The sequence below is a fragment of the Cuculus canorus genome, chromosome 1 (genome assembly GCF_017976375.1).
Source record: "Cuculus canorus isolate bCucCan1 chromosome 1, bCucCan1.pri, whole genome shotgun sequence".
NCBI classification, from domain to species: Eukaryota; Metazoa; Chordata; class Aves; order Cuculiformes; family Cuculidae; genus Cuculus; species Cuculus canorus.
The window spans coordinates 118,420,028-118,437,520 of record NC_071401.1 but is presented as its reverse complement, the minus strand read 5'-3'; the positions used below and the strand labels follow the sequence as shown (position 1 = coordinate 118,437,520).

At 37.4% G+C, this 17,493-nt stretch overlaps 1 protein-coding gene across 2 annotated transcripts in view; it reads right to left on the bottom strand.

Moving 5' to 3' along the window:
- Positions 1–8,414, bottom strand: part of COL8A1 (collagen type VIII alpha 1 chain) — a 96,370-nt gene extending 87,956 nt beyond the window's left edge. For both annotated transcript variants that reach the window (XM_054079681.1, XM_054079809.1), the window contains exon 1: positions 8,282–8,414. The gene's annotated coding sequence lies outside the window, so the exon portion shown is untranslated. The remainder of the gene's footprint in view (positions 1–8,281) is intronic.
- Between the last annotated feature and the right edge of the window lie 9,079 nt (positions 8,415–17,493).

The following is a 17,493-nucleotide window of genomic DNA, read 5'->3' as shown; positions in this document are numbered from 1 at the left end:
TCCTTCTCAAAGGGGCACCGAGGGCTGGCACGCAGAAGCAAAGCCCGTAGGCTCTATCTCTGAAACCCAAGAAACCTCAAACGCATTGTGTTTCTATAAATGCTCCTCAGCTGACTGGGCTTCAGGGAGTTTCTGCTCTCCTCAACCCTTGCCTCTCCTTTGGGAATGGGTGGCGCTGGCTTTTAATCAATTTTCTGACTGCCTATGTGCAGAAGTGGCGTTAATGTTAGAGCAAGCCGGAACCACAAAGCACAACACAAGGCAGGAGGCGGTAAACCAACATGAGGGTCCTGGCCTGACTGACTTTATGTTTCCCTGAAGTCTCAACAACTTATAAGCAGTTGAGCAAGCAAAAACATTTCTCCTTGTCATCTTTAGTTGCAGAGACAGAGAAGTTGGGATGGAAGGGTTGCTGCGCCCCTGGAAAATGCTATTTGGTGGGAGTTGAGGGAGCCACTCCCTGTCTTGTTGATGTGGTCGTTATTTTGAATAATAAGGCTCTGTGTTGTGAGTCCATCAAGCTAAAATTCTGGCTCTCAAAGTACACTTGATGAATGGAGCATTGAAAATATAATAGGCTTCCATTCTATTATTTTTGTTATACTTGTTTTCATGAGATAAAGTGTTAGTAGAACAGTGAAAGTACATGTAGGAGAGAAAATATCTCTAAGCAGTAATAAATTGAATTTGTTTTGCTTATGTTTCACAGACAGTTTTTTTCACAACACAAATTTTGTATTGAGTTCTTGAGACCATTCAGCATATGAGTGACAGATGTGATGTGGGAAATAGGGTGTTTCAAAAGAATAATATAAAATAGTCTCTGCAAGTGAATTCTGAACGTGGTGAAAGGCAGTTTTTGTGACTGAAATTTGCATCTAAGAGCTATCTTGCCCTGACTGTGGAACAGAAATACACCCCAAGAATCACATTCAAAAACTAATCAGTAGCTTGGATTTTACTTACTAAGTATTTGCAACTAGTTGCTGAAGAGTAATTTAAAACTAAAATGCGTTGCAGGTGGCATTAAAAAGATGGCTGAGCAGAGTGGATTTCCTTAAAACTTAAAAGCCACTTAATAATTGTATAGCAGTACAAAAAAAAAAATGTAATCCTGCAAATGAATCTTTCATTGAGTATCAGGCTTGGATGTTAAACGTACAGTTTTCTTCATTTCCAGGATAGTATGAACAATGTTTTTAGCCAAGGATAGTAATGCAAACTTAGGGAACAATCCTGAAATGTTTTCCAAGTTTCTTGATGTAACATGTTATGCCCACATCTCCTAAAGATAATAGTCTGTAGGAGTTCCTGAACATAAGAACTAAGATAATATCCTTGCAGTGGCAACTTGGACTACACTGCATAGACCTCCTAAACTGATCTTTGCTGGTTGGAACTAGAGGAGTTCAGCAAAACAGTTTGGAGATCTCACTGCCTGGACTTGCACGTGCCTTGTGTGCACAGTAGGAACTCAGTTCATCTAGAATGCCTTCATCCTTCAGTGGAGCATATTTTTGGAGCTATTCATCCACATGGCTGGGATAGACTGGGACAGAATCCTTCCAGTTGTTGCCTTGTTAATTCATGTAGGGAAATGCTACTTAATGAATAGGAGGGGTAGCTCTTGTGAACTAACATTCAGCTTGTGAATTCTGCATTACACAAGTACTGAGTCTCATGCAGTATTCTACAGCAGCACATCACAAATTGTACCCACAACAAGTATTCCAGTCTTGGAATACATTCAAGCAGAGCCAAATAGTGATTACAGCTGGTTCTGAAAGCACAGCTGGATTTTGCTAAGCTCTGCCCACCCTCAGAAAAAAAATCTTTCCATTCATTGGAGGGCTTGTGCTCTGTTTGAGAGCTCTTTTTTTTTTACCCTCTTTGAGTTAATCAGAGCTTGGCTTTGGCCCTTTAAATCCTCCTCCCTATCAGCTCAGCAACCACAGAGGCAGTTTATTACTGAAAAGAAATCTAAGAATCAGTTTTGGCCAGCATTGTCTTGGAAAGTTCATTTTATTAACATGGTTTTGGTTTTATTTCAAAAACACTTTGACAAGCACTGACATTTTTGGAAGCACTAAAGCACGAGAGACTTACTCCTAAAGGCCTAAGCTTTGCATTTTTCTGCAGCGAACAATGTGATGTGCTACTATGGTAAACTCAATTCAAGCCACTGACTGAAAGGGAATAAGTACTGAGTGTTGCCGTTTTTCCTTTATTTTCTAAAATATATTTTGTGTGAATGTTAGTGCTTGTGAGATGTAGTTGCTTAACTACTCTTTTCTTCTTTGCTTTTTATCTATAGTGCAGGTGACAGATATATCAATGTTGGCAACTTAAACTTTCCTCACAAGCTCACTTTTATTGTTCAGCTGTGACCTAAAGTAACTACTTCTTGACTTTTTGCTGAGATTTGCCAACAAAGGTCCCAGTTGTATGTTTTACATTAATGTCCATCAACTGAGAGTTGGACTCAGATCCTCTCATACATTTACTAAGAAATACTGGGAAATATCTGAGCACTTTCTTTCCCTTTTTCTCTGCTTTCACTGGAGCTCCACACATGGTAGGAAGAACGGAAAGGCAGAACAGGGGTAAGTCACGTACTGGCATCAACAGACTTGACTGCTAGACTTCTTCAGTGGAAAGTTGCTTGTATTCGGTTTGAGTGTCCCTGAGGTTGTGCCATACTCTGTCCTGTCCCTTTGAAAATTGTGTCAGGTAAATGAGAGGCAATGTAAGCATCTCCTTTTCAGGGACTGTAGCATATTACATAAAAGTGCTATTGCTTTACTTCCTAATACTGGGTTTTGCTCTCTGGAATTTTCATTTGCAAAAATGGACAAATGCTTTGCTAGAAGTTCCCTATGCAAGTCTGCAGTGTGCTACTGTCCACTTCTTGCTTTCCTTTCGGAGAGAAGAATGCAGCAGTATGTTGCTCTGGAAAGAGTGGCTGCTTTTCTAGTTAGCAGGAAACATATGCTGCAGATGTTTTAAAAAATCTGGCTTTTAATATACCTTTGATATCTAGTATGTCAAGCTGTTAGTTTTGACTCATTCTGCCTTCAACAGGATAGGTTCTGTATATCCTGCATGTTGCTGTGACAGATTCGTAGGAGCTGGAGTGAACTGGCATACCTGACCCAGGAATCTGTGATTTTTAGTTTTATTGATATTTATTTAAAATATAAACCTTTACTAAGTTTGCAGTATATTTTTTTAATCTCAAGTTTATTTCAGAATGACTGCATAAACTGCATGACCTGTTTCTTCAGTTGCATAACCAGATTATATAGTCCTTTCCCTACAAGAATGGAAAACAACTATGTAGGTTCTTTTCTGGGTTTTTTTTTTGTTTGTTTGTTTTCTTAATTAGGTTGCCTTGTTCTTGTTGGTACCATTTATTTCTTTTTTTTTTTTTGCAAATGTGGAGTTCTCAGAAACTGAGATTCTGAAGTGTTACAATTTGAGATCGCCAAGAATATTTGTGATACCTGGCCAGATGTCTCTAAGATGAGTGTAATGAACACACACACACACTTTTCTTGAAGAGATGGAAGAAGAAAGATATGCATATCAGAAGGATGCTCTAGGTATGTAGTATTACGAGTGGCATAGCTGCTAGCATGGTTCTTAAGTCCTAAATGGAAAGTTTCTTACCTCCCAGGAACTTCATATTATTTTTGAGTGCCCTCATATTGAACTCAGTGTAGCTGTTGATGAGACCCTTTAAAGAATGATATCCACATACGTGCACAGACACCACAGTCATCAGTTAACCGCATGCACACAGCACTGGGAATAGAACTTAAGATCTTCGCCTCCGCAAACACAGCTGCTCATCTGGCTGTGGGCTTTGTAGCCAGCAGAGGGAACTGATAAACACTCTCATTGGGCTGCTTTATATAGCTTTTTTTCTAACCAAGAGAGGGCACTGATTCCGAGTACCTTTTGAAAAGGGTCCATTACATGTCACCTGCTATTCAAGAAGCAACAGACTTAAGTTCATCTTGCTTTTGCTATAAAATATGGACTCACATGAAGAAGTCTTAAACATCAAAAGATGTCCCTAGACTGCATATTGGTATTAATCCCCTGCAGTGCAGTTATGAGACACTAAAATCATTATACATCAAGACAATTACAGAAACACATCCAACATTTCAGGAGTACGGGGAGACCAAGCACAATTGTTTACTGATGTGTACAGAGAATAGACATAGTTATTACACAAGACCCACAAAAGGCTTCATAACCAGGACTCATCATTATCTTTTTAAACATACAGAGTTCCTCAGCTTTTGCTGAAGGAGAAACCCATTAGCACGAAGAATAGATCTCACTTTCTGGAGGGAAAGCCTTAAAAAGGCAACATCACTTTCACAAAACTCTAGAAAGCGTAAGTAGGTAAAGTAAGAAACTTTTGTACTTATATATACAGATAGTTGTTGTTTTTAACTACGCTGAACAAGCCATCTACAATGTTTTTATCTTCTCTTCTTCCTCTCTACAAAAACTCCAATGAACCATTTAGAAATATGACACTAGAGAAAATTATCTCCCTGTAGAAGGAAAGAACCCACAGCTTAGAATAATCAGAAGGATAAAAAAGTAAGGGAAAATATGGGGATATATTTAAGCTTCAGGTATAAAACTTAATCTTTCTTCCCCTGAGATATGCAGTAAAGCACAGAATAAGTGGGCAGAAAATTCTGCCTGGTAAAACTGGCATATGAAAATTGTCCCACCTTCTATGGCAAGTAGTGACACAACCACTCATGGTACTTAGCATTCCTGCTAGTCTTTTAGTTACCTCTCACACATTCACTGTTTTATCTGTGAGGAATGCATGCTTAGTGGTAATTGTCAAGTTAAAAGAATAAGAGACAAGGCCTCCATTGCTAGGGCAATTGCTCTAGAAACAGAGATCAGAAAGTGTTTGAGTTCTGTTGTTGTTTTTTTTTTTAAAATACATTATTTGCAAGGCCACAGGAGCAATTAGGAGTTGATACCCTCATAAATTAACTCTAGGGCTAAAACCTAATGTTCTAGGGTTAAAATATGAAGGGACAGGTCTAAGCTAGTGGAGTTCGTTGTTTTTTGTTTCAATGGGCATGAAGCTATATCCTTTACACTTATAGAGGTGGCATGTGATAGCAAATGTAGAAAAGAAAGGAAGAATATATTCTACGTGCCATAAAAGAGCCATATGAAGAATTTTGCATAAGCACCATGTGCTTGTCTTTGAGTCTTTACTGCTACTGAGTTACCAAAATTGAATTCTTTTAGTCAGATGTTGTCCATGGTTTCTGGTCCATGGCAGTGGATCTCTGCTTGCTCATCCTGCCTAGAGTGGGTTGGTGTCCTTTAACCACAAGAGGGGAAGAAAAAGGTGGTCATTTGGTTATTTATCTATTTATTTACCCCCTCCAAGAATGACTTGCAAATCCTTTTATGAGTTTTGCAAACGGTTTCACAGGAAGTTCATAAATTTTAGGAGTAAATTACTTCTCTCAAGATTTGTCACTGGAATTCTCCCTGCTGTTCAGCCCTAGAGAGTCATGCAAAGACAGATCAGCTACAAAGGGGTGGGCTTTATAAGGCTGAATACAAAATGAAGCATGGGATTAAAGCCTTGGAACCCAGAAGAGCTAAACCTGACTCTGTAGCACAAGTTTTCACTGTGACTCTAAGCAAAATAGTCCATGTATTTAGTATCATCATGGTCAGAGGAAAACATCTCTGCCTCACAGAGAGGTGGGTGAAAACAAATTAGAAGGTCAGCATGCCTCACAAGCAGTGGTAGTGGCAGACCTATGCCTAGATAAGCAGACAGTGATATGTTTATCCTGTGTTTCTAGGTATCTAGTCTTACACTTTTCACAGCAGTGGGAGTTACTCTGGTGGTTTAAGTGGTCTTTAATGCCCTAAATCAACACTTAAAAAATCTAAGTGAAATCAGGTGAAATGTCTGGCTGTAAAATAAATTTAGTCCCTTTCCTTTATGTTGTTGTTTCAAAATGTTATGGTCATTACTCAAAAAATCTGAATTCCTTGTACTCCCACTTGTTCACTTATTTTTTTAAAATTGTGGTGTAGCATTATTTTTAAATGACAGTATTTTTATCTTAATATAACTATGCTTTGATATCATAAAAAGGAGTTTCAGCTCAGCACAGAAGTCAATAAGTGCATTCCTAGACATCTAAGTTCTCTTGGAGACCTGCTCGGTGCAGTTTCCCTTCATCCCCTGCTGCAAAGTGATGCTAAGATGAATTATCTACTCAGCCTAAGAGAGAAATTGCTTAGAGGAGATTCTGATCTAAATTAGATGCATTCCTTTGAATAGAATTTTCTTAATATGCCCTGCAATCCATTTTTCAAATGCCAAAACATTACATTTCACAGCAGGCTTTAATAAAAGGTATTTTGCTATCTATATATTTCCAGTGGCAAAGTAATTTTTTTTCCTTGAAATTTATTCTGTTAGAAATTTTGATTTATCTGATAGAGTTAAATTCTGTGTGAATAATGAGGTTTTACTGCCAGACTGTAGATCTAAATTCTGTATGCATTACACATAAAATCATATATCTGTGTTTTACAAGAAGGGTGGTTTTGGAGAGGGAAGGGATATATAAAAGCTATATATGCTATAAAAATCAGATGTTAACTAAGGAATAAAATTTTGTAGCTCAGAGATAGAATGTTAGTTATAAGGAAAACCATTGGGCTGTATTTCTGTCTTCTGTGGACAATTTATATGGATTAACTGGATGCAAAAATAGTTTTACTGTAAGCCTGCTATAGAAACCGCTGTACTTTATTTTCTAATAGTTCTATTTGTTTAGTTTTTAGCTTTTTGTTTGGTTTGTTTGGTTTGCTTGGTTTTTGGTTTGTTTAGGTTTTTTTTGTTGGTTTTTTTTTTTTTTTTCCTAAAAGATACTTATGTAATCTTCCAGGCAAATAGCTGAAGGCAGTGTTTTATTTTCCCCATTCATTACAATAGATAACATGTAAAATGCAGAGAAAATCTTAGATACAGTACACAGAAAACAGCACTTTGAGCAGAGTTCTGCTGTTATTATACACTGCTATAGCTTAAAATGTTGCAGACAATGTGAGTGCAGCTATATGTGGACGTAATTCTTTTAATTTGTGGAAAGAACAAAAAGGAGTCACTTTAGAAAGAGAATTGGTTGGCTATCAAAAAGAAAACACCACTGTGTAATTGCAGAATGTATTACATAGAGTACAGAAAAACAATTTACAGACATCTTTCACTGCTTGCTTTTGGTAGTTCATGCTTTCCCTCCTCTCTGAGCACTGGAGAGAGGCATTCTAGGATTAGGATTTCTATGATGGAATTTCTTTAAACAGGTGACTGTGTGTTAAAAGTGCACTGACTTACACAACATGAGAAGCTGGTACTAGTCACTAATCAATCCACCCCTGTGAGGATGGATAGATGAATGGAGGGTAGTGCAAACACAGTTTTGAAACAACTTTTTAGAAGTTCAACTGTTCAGTAGCTGTCTCTGAGCAACTTAACTATTCCTTCCTCTAGCATCAGAAATGCCTATGTAGGCAAACTGTAGATAACATAAATTCAATGTGATCTAGAAATTTCATAGAGACACAATGTTTGTTGTTCCAAGAAACAGAACTTTCCTTGTGAAATGTGTACTTTAAGCAAATTTGTTACTAGATAGTGAATTCCATCAGCTTTATTACTGTGCTTCTGTGAGGGCTTAAGTTTCATCACTTTTTTTAAAGGCAGTTAAACCTGTGAAGATACACTTCAGTCCCAAGATTGGCTCAATATGGCTAGCAAATAGTAACTAATAAAAACCAATTCCTTCCTTAAATTAGCACTTAGCTTTTTTTTTTTTCTTCCTTTCCTCAAACAGAATTTAAGGAAGCTTTAAAGTGTAGTTTGTTTGATAACTTTGACTGTACTGAGAAACTATTAAAAGGGGTAATAAATTGCTAGAATTGGTCTGGGTATACTGATCTCTTAAAAAAATGATTAGAAAGGGAGAGAAGACCTTTTCCAGCCACACAGTGTTTCCCAGAGAGATCTGTTTTTATTTCATTGCTAAAACAACAGACTGTTACTAACTTAAATGTCAGATGACACTACATCTGAAAAAAAAAAATGGGGGAGGGGGGGTGGAAGGCAGCACCACCCAGCAAGGCAGTGCTAGAGTTCACATTAAGACTTCCTCAAAATAGCTGCTAGAACAGAAACCTGAAGTAGCAGTAATCTTACCTTGAGTATACAAGATCCAAGGAGAGAAGATCACTGGCTCATAACAGTGGAGGACTGAGAAAGTGCTCTGATCTGCTGCTGGTAGCATGCACTTGGCTTTTATGTGCAGGTGGGAGGAGCTGCTCCCTACGGTAGGTGGGCAGTGAGGATAGCAGGCAGACAGCCTTCAGAAGGCTTTGTAGAGTAGGTTTTAGCTCTTTGAGGACAGAGAGAGGGAGAAAGAGCAGGCTGGATGGCACTTACGGAAGAAATAGTGTTGGATTTATTTGTTGTTTTGGGTTTTTTTTTTTTCTTCAGAGATTGTTAACTAAAGATTTTCTACTGTATTTTTTTTTCTCTGAATCTGAATCTCTGAATTATTCCAGTTACAGTTATAATGCTACTACATCTCACTTTGTCTTTTGGATGAATTTTTACAGCAGTGAGGTAATACTGCAGAGTATTTATCAGAAAGGCTGGGGTTTCCCTTACTAAGAAGAAATAGCTATAGAAATAGCTAGAAGCAGCCCCTTGATCCTTGAAGTTGTCTGTTCACTCAGGGACTAAACTTCCGTTATATTCCAAGTGTCTACTAGATCTCAGCTCCAGAATCCTGCTAAGTTCCTGTTATGCTGAGCTACCAAGCTTTGCCTCGATGCAGCTCTAACATGTTCCATCTACATATTGACTTTCTAGCATTTTAGTTTAAAGCCATTTTATTGTTCCGTGTGTCTGAGTTCTAAACAATTTTCCCAACTGGTATTCTCAGAAGGCAAATATAGCCAAAAAGACAAACCAGTAGGAATATGCATTCCTGGTGGTTTGTGTGTAAAATTGTTCACTGTTCCTTTTAACTCATTCGTTGCTCTCAGGGCACAGAAGAGCGGATGGCATAATTTTCAGACACTGGCTCCTGGAGGTGAAATGGACAGTTATATCCATCTGAAATGGACTAATTCTATATTTACACATGTCCTTGCATGAAGCATCTGGGCCGGTATTATTCAGTGTAATACATGAGTAAAACCTGTGTCATATTGGGAATCAGTGAAAGATAAAACAGGGAGAGCAGGACAGTGGTGTGAAATCAAGGGAAAACCTAGAGGAGCATCCTTATTAAAGATCCATGGAGGACCAGGTAGAAAAATGAACGAGAACTTGCAAGTTAAGCTAGTTTGTAGCAAAGGTGATGGAGATGAGATACGGTGTGTACTGTTACTTGTACTAGAGGTCACTGGATAAGGAAGTATAAGATGCTTATAGAACATGGGAACTTCCATCAATATCCCGAAATTGCTCTCCCCGATAGACTATTGTTTCTGGATTTTGAGGTTTGAATATATAAACCATGATGAGTATAAAGAGGTCTCAAGTCCTAAGTCTTCAAGTCCTATTTACGCTGGGAATGCATATTAAGTCTTAAGATGGACTAAGAGTGGCATCCACTTCTTTATCTTTTTTTCTCCTTTTCTCTTGATTATAACAAGCATAATTTTTTTTAAATGTTGATGAGAACATTTTTAATTGCATGCAACTTTATTTGCTTTGTCTTTTTAGAAAAAGGCTTACAAATCAAGCACCCATCAACTTTGAGGTCCCTGTTATATGACAGCAGTAGCTGCATGACCTTGGTGACATAGCCTCTGTGAGATTTAGAAGCGTCAAGCTGAAAAGGACTGGTTAGATTGCTAATGTTTCTTACAGGTATCAGGTTGCTGTTGGATAGGGTAAGTTCCATGTTATTGCAAGTAATCCGGAAAACATGTTATTTTGTTATTTCTGCAGCACTCTATATTTTTACAGTTCTTATTAAGAAATGATTTTCTGCTCTGAAAGGATTGCAGTGTGCTTTTTAGGAAGGCTTACAAAATAATGGTACAATATCATGGGAATAGGGAAAGCAAGGGTAAAAGTTACTGCGATAAGCTTATGTAATTAGTTCATGTATGGCACCATGTAATGTTTCAATGGATTAAATTATGTACATGAACTGGAATTCTACTCTAGCTAACATCTGAACAATCAGATGGTTCTGTACTTAGAGAAATCTAGGTTGAGATATTCAGAAATTAGAGGGTAAATAGGTACCTGTGTCCTTATCTGATGATTAAACCTTTCTTAATGTCTCAAAATTGCTGCAGGTCCCTTTTAAATTCAGTGGATACTTCTGTAAACTTGGTACCTTATAAAGATCGAGCTCTTTTATTTTCTTGGGAACAAAAGTTTAAATGGAGAGGCCTAGCTGTATGTTGATTATTTTTTTTTTAAAGCTCTTGACCCTAATCTTCATGTAAGTGCCATTTCACTTCTCAGAAGTGAGTCAATATTCCAGCCAGCTCAGTGAAACACCTCTGTTTTCCATTGGTTGTATGCACTGATCATGTGTCTTGCTGTACTGCAGACTCAAGGGTAACCTTAGTTTTTTATACTTCTAGAAGAGAACAATTAAAGAATTTTTTCTTCATTTCTTTCACTTTACAAGTTTTAAGTAAACTTGCCAACACATAAACCAGAAAGTATTAGACCTATATTAATGCTTATTAAAGCACCACCATGATGTAATTATATGAAAGCTTACCTGATGAGACTAGAACATTAGGCACAGACCTGTGATTTTCTAGTTACTGCATCACTTATCTTTCTAATGAGATTTTTAGTAGATGAAAGTGATATCAAAATATCAATGGGAAATTTTATTTAAGTCATCAATGATTGACTGAATGTCAGGGCACTGCAAGGCTGGACAGTAAATTTAATGTGGACACAGGGCGGGAAGTGTTGTCATATTCCTGTGTCTAGGAGTGACGTCCAACCTTTTCACATGCCTTTTAAAACTAAAGTTATTCTTTCAAGAGACGCTTCAGTGCTCGAGCCTTCTTGCTCCATTCTTGCCCCTAGATGTCCAGATTGCTTTGCCTTGAGCTTCCAAGAATTATTTGAGGCAGTCTGTGCTTTCAGCCTATGCTTTCCAAAATCAGTATCAGGTATTTGCTTCACTTGAAGGCAGGGCTACACCTGTAGTGCAGAACAGATCTGCACTACAGAAGGGTATCAGCTTCATGAAAGTAACTTAAACTTGGGTAGCCCATTTCACCATACTTTAGGGAACCACGTGTATTTGCTTTTCCATGATTCTCCTATTAAATCAAATTTGCTCCAACATACAAAGTGTGCGGCAAAGAAAAATTATTAACAGGTGGCATCATCCTTAAAACATAGATTAAATGATGCAAAGACAGGCATTTCACTCTAGATGTTCTAAAAGGAGATAAAACAAAATTCCTGCATTGGTTTTATAAAGGAATTGACTACTGCCAGTTTCCCCTGACTATAACTGATCTAAAATAATATGACTGAATGTGTTGGTGGTGGATGCAGAAAGAAGTACCCTGAATAGACTGGGAGTTTGAACCTTTGCAAATAAATAACAATTTATGTTCAAACTGCACATTCAGTTGATTCACATTCACAGCAACAGTGGCTGCTTGTTGTTCATGGTTAGATAGGATGGTGATGGCAGAAGAAAAGCCATCAAGATCAAGGTGTCAATATTTTTTTAAACGTGAACTAGACAGAATTAGAGGGAGACCTGCTAAGGTAACATGGGATAATACAGGTAATAATAAACTCATGAAGTAAAAATTTAATTTTCCAAATTTCAGCTATAATTTAAATAATACGATAATTTTAGAAAAGGAAGGCATTACAGAGTCTGGTTGTAATGTTTGTTAATAGAAAATATTCTGAACATCCTACAGGTAAATTTCTGTTAACCTACACAACTCTTATGTAAATATATTCTTCTTTTCGTCTTATTTGACTGTAGGACCAAAGACATGAACAATTTCTCCATTTGACCAGTAGTATATTTTATTAACGTATGGTTTCAGGCAACATGCTATCTTCTGTCATGCTTCCCATAATTTTAAGTTTTATCCAAACGCTTTCCAGCAAATCTGCCTTTTAAAGAAATAAATGTTACAGTTTTACAGTTTTTATAGAGCATTGCTGAGTTTTTTTACAGTAAAGAGTCACAAACCTAGAGGAGCGAGTAAGGGGAATGAGTGAACAGTTTTCAATGTGCCAGCTCAATTAAATTTGTTTTCTTTGCATGATCCCAAGAATATGTCTGATATTGCCTTTCAGATTTGCATCCATAGATTAGGGCCAGTCAAATGATCTGGCTACAAAACAACTACATGCCAGTCCAATGTAGGATACAAAATCTGGATTCGTTTGGCATTTTACAAAAGTATATGCCAAGGTCTGAATGTGTGTGTGGAGGGAGCACATTTAAAAGATGCCTGCCTACCTCAAACAATGTTTTCTTCTGTATGACAGAGTTCATTCTTTAGCACATGACCTGACAGAGGCAGAATTAAAAAAAACCTGAAAACAAAATTGAAAGAATTGATACAGAACGTACTGTAACCTAAACTAATGCCATTTTGTGTGTGTCTTGGCTGTGCTGATTCTATTCAGTGCTGTGTCCACCAATGAAATGGAATGCAGTCCAAAGCTGCTAGCATTAGATCAATCAATCTAGACTACGATTGCATCATTTATCTCCTATATTTACTGAATTCCTGTATCTGTGTGTCAGCTCTGGAATTTCCACTGGGATTCACTAGCTGATGTTGATGCTTACCGTATCAAAACAGAGAAAAGATACGTTTTCTTTTTTGACAGAGTGACTCTTGGCAGAGTTAAAAACTGTTTTTCTGGTAGGTATATGATATAGTGTAAACCAAATTGAGCATATAAAGGCTGGGAACTCACTGGCTTGGAAAGCAGTTTTGCTAAAAACAATGGGAAAGTCTTGATAGACAGCAAGCTGAATGTGAGCCAGTAGTAGATTGTGGCAGCGAGGAAGGACAACATTATCTTGGATGGTAATAAAAGGACCGCAGCCAGTAGCTTGAAGAATGTGATTATCTCGCTCTGCTGAGCACTTACTAGGCCATATTGAGAAGAATATGTCCAACGTTGAGCCTCTCAGTGCAAGAAAATTATCTATGAACAGGAGTGAGTTCAGTGGAGGGCCACTGAGATCATCTTCGTGGACGAAGTGCTTGCACTTCGAAGGAAGGCTGCAGGAACAAGGCTTGTTCAGCCTGGATAACAGCAGGATTTGGGGGACCTAACAAACAGCAGCCTCCAGTACCAATGGGAAAGTTGTAAAGAAGGTAGAGACGGACTTTTCATGGTGGTGGTAGGACAACAGAAAACAGGTCTAAGCTGAAAGAAGGGAGGTAGGATCTGGATATAAGGAAAAACTTTTCTCCTGCATGAACAGTCAGGCAATGGTGCTGGTTGTCTGATGATGCTATGCAGACCCCATCACTGGAAGTTTTCAAGAACCAGGTGGATGAAGCCCTGAGCAGCCTGGTCTGCTCTTATGGTGACCCTCATTCAAGCATGGAATTGATTTGACTAGACATCTTCTGTGCTCCCTTATTATCCTATGCTATTGTACAAAAATATTAAGTAATTTTTCACTTAGGTGATATTGTACAAGAGTTCAGATTAGCTGGGTTTCAGATTGGTTGCATTTAAGAGATTGGGGCATTGGTCCAAGGAGTGGTCAGAGTTGATAAAATGTCCCTGGATTCAAATCTGCTGTTCATGCATTTCTGAAAAATCACCAAGAGAACACATGGCAGTTTTAACTTTGGATGTTTGATTGAGGATTAAATAAGACCTGTCTTCAGTTCCACCAGAATATGCTTGGTGGCAGTATTATGCATTCTGTGTGCGTGTTTTGAGTATTTTTCTTTTAAATAAGCTTCCTGAAAGTTTATTTAATGAAGCCAAGTGGCACACATCTTGGCTGTAATATATATTCTTTTAAATCTCTTCGCCAAAAGATTATGTTGTGTTTTTTTTATTTTTGAAAGATAATTTTTGCTCTGTTTCAAATGAAATATAGCATCCTTGCAAAAATATAGTGCTGATCAAAGGAAATATTTGGCCCAGTGATACTGAAATTAAAAAGCTCATGTTTTCTAATCCGTCTCCACCACACAGGTCTTATGCCTTATTTCACAGATATTGCTCAGTTTCTAGCTATGTATTGAATTATTTTTTAAATAATACACAATTTTTGCTGCCTTACTTACATCATTAATTAATTATTTCCCCTTCTGCACAAAAAAAGCTGTACAGAGACAAAATTATTTTTTTTGTTGATGTTCAAACTGCCTAGTATTATGAGAAAATCACTAAACCGTAGGAATTTTATTCTAATAACCATAACATTTTTTCTTTAGCACTGGGGAAGAAGTAGGTTTATTGCATATTTGGTCATTAGCAAAATTATTTTTATAGTTTAATGACTGAGATTTTTTTAAGCTTATAATGGACATTAAATTATTCTGGGAACTGGCATGTGGAGACTTTGTAGAGAACACCTAAATCACATCTTGTAGTAACAACCCACCTTCCTTCAAATTGCATCAAATTTTAGTGTTGGGGGAGACATTTTGTTTATCCTAACTCCCAAGAATGCGGTGTAAAGGAAGCAGGCCATCTTCTGCTCTTAGTTGTACCATGGCAAAATATGAGTGGGACCATAGATGTGATTGGCAAGGCTCACATGGATTTCACTGGAGGTACATTTCAATCCTTCTCTTTTTTTTCAGTCTTTTTACTTTGCTGTAGTAGACTAGAGCATGACCTATGGAGTGCTTAGCAAATAGAGCCTGCCAGCTCAATACGATTTGCAAGTGTTTCGATTCCATTATTTTTATTATATATTACTTTGTAATCAGTCTTCCTTTTATTGGTTCTTACTCACAGCTCAATGTTTCCATTACTGTCTTCTAACATAGACATTAAGCCATGCTAACTCGTTCCCAAGGACCAGACGCTAAGTTCAAATAAGTCAACAACTATCACATTTTTTTTCATAGACATCTTTGGTTTTCGTTTCTTCAATGAACTTCTTAAAGTACTTTAATGAGCTTCTAAAAGAGCAGTAACTCTGGAAACAAGTCCTCTGAGTTTGCATTAGCAGTATGAGTAAGAAGACATTTGAATGCTCTCTCCAACTTGTGTATCTGATCTTTCATAGGAAACCATTGAAATTATTACTATCGGGCAGCAGCTAGATCAAAAGAAGTGCTGGTATGGATGAAAAGCTTTTCTAAAAACATTGGTGAACAACTTAACACTCCAGTAAACGTCAGCTGTGTTAAGCTTTTTCAAAGTATTGGTTTATTATCCAGTAAGATATTTGCTTGCCATCATGTTCACCAGGAGGAGAAAGGGAATACAAAACGAGCACTTAACAGCACATAAGCATTTTTGCATGCATGCCCAAACTGATACTTAGATCTTTTTTTTCCATGCTGTTTCGTCTGGGTCAAGCTCTTTTCTTATGAACACTCAAAACATTACCTTGAAAGAATTAATAGAAAATTATGATTTCTGTATGTTGTATTCTGGAAAAAAGCCTTTTCCTAACTGTAAAAATTCATTTAAGACACTCTTTGAAGTTTATAGTAATTTCTTTGGTTGTTTTAACTTGTCTCATTTTGGCATAATAGATTCATTCTCAAATTGTCCTCCTGCGCATTTTATAAGTAGGAGTTAGATCAACATTTGCTATTTTTTAAAAAATTCTGTCCAACATTTTATTAGGTTTTATTAATGCACTGTAATGCATTCAGCAATGCTAGATGAACCAATGACAAGAGAGTAACTTCACCATTCACTTAACCAAGACCTTTTGCATTTAAGATGATAATGGAAAGCTTGTTTTTCACTTGTGTTTGTCTCTTGGAGAGACTTCAGTGGCAACCTACCGACAAACCTGCAGAAAGGATTTTCCAGTTTTCCTCATCTCTGATCCCCCTTTGGCCTACATATTGAGGAGCTTTTGTAATAGAAAATAGTATTTCACTTGATTAATCAGAGAGTTCTTCTCGCAGTGCAGACCCGATGCGTATTAATGTCAAGGAGATGAACCGTCTAGAGCTGTCTTATCTTTTTGATAGAAGTGCACTTCCACTGCTGGAGAAGAAGAGTAGTGCATCTCGTACAGACCCTACATTCTCCTATGGGAGATGTGTACAATTACGGTGTAAGTCACTACTCTAACAATGCGGCTTTCTTGCAAGAATATTTTTAGAGTGTTTATCAAACTGCTTATAGTGCCATTTCCATGTCAGAACTCTGTTATACATTTTTAAAATTATATAAAGCTTGACATTGCTTTATTTCTGTGAGTGCTTAGTTCAGGGTTGTTTATTTTACAAAAGTGCAAGTAGTCTTCTAGCTAGCATCTGTCATTTATGCAGTTGCAATAAGAAAAAGCAGGCTGAACTACTGAAACCTCAGCTCTCAGCTTAGCATGTTATGTGAAAGCCTTTTTGCTCCATCCAAATGCAAAGGCACCTCATATCTTAAAGCATTTATTTCTGTTTATGTTGGACTGGGTGAGGCTTCCAAGTGTTACTTTTTCTCAAACAGTTCAATATTTGGATGTTACTTGTTAACATTTGAATAAGTGCTAGGCCAAAATAATTTTGTCCCACAGACCTCAGATGAAGTTATGTGAGTTAAAGAAGCGTTTTATTTGTTCATTTTTGGTTGGCATTTTGTGTGTATTGTTTCATTTTGTTTTTCTAAATGAATGAAATCAGCTCTCTGTAGCTCTATTAGGCTTCTCAGCAACAACTGAAGATTAATTCTTCCCAGAGACCTTTAGAAATGGACTATCAGGTGTACACTGTTGACTGTGGGAAGAAGTAGACGGTTCAGCAAGTCAGCTGCTGTTTTGCTAACTGCTATCTGTATATTCTTACTGTGCAGCTAGTGTGAAGTGACTCTGAATGGAGAGTTATTCAGTTATGAGGAATTGATGTAAAATGCTGACAAACTTGTTATCCTGCCTTTGTGTGTCTGTGCCATTATATATCATCATTTTGCCTGATAAACCTTACCTAACCATTTTGGAGAAATTCTAGGGGTAAGTCCTTGTTCAGTTTTTGGTTTGGATAGTTAGCTGAAGTCAGAGATACTTATTTATACCATCTGATTCAGGAACAATAGGAATAGCTTTCTCACAGGGTTCTTTGTGCTTTTCTGGTGGCAGAGGAAATACCATGACTGCAGCCTTTTTCAAGCTTTTATGATGAGTGGGTTTGGATGAGGAGAACATTGTCACATGTACTTTGTTAATAATTTGGAATCATCAACTAGTTTTCTCCGTAATTTTTCTTTAAGAACAT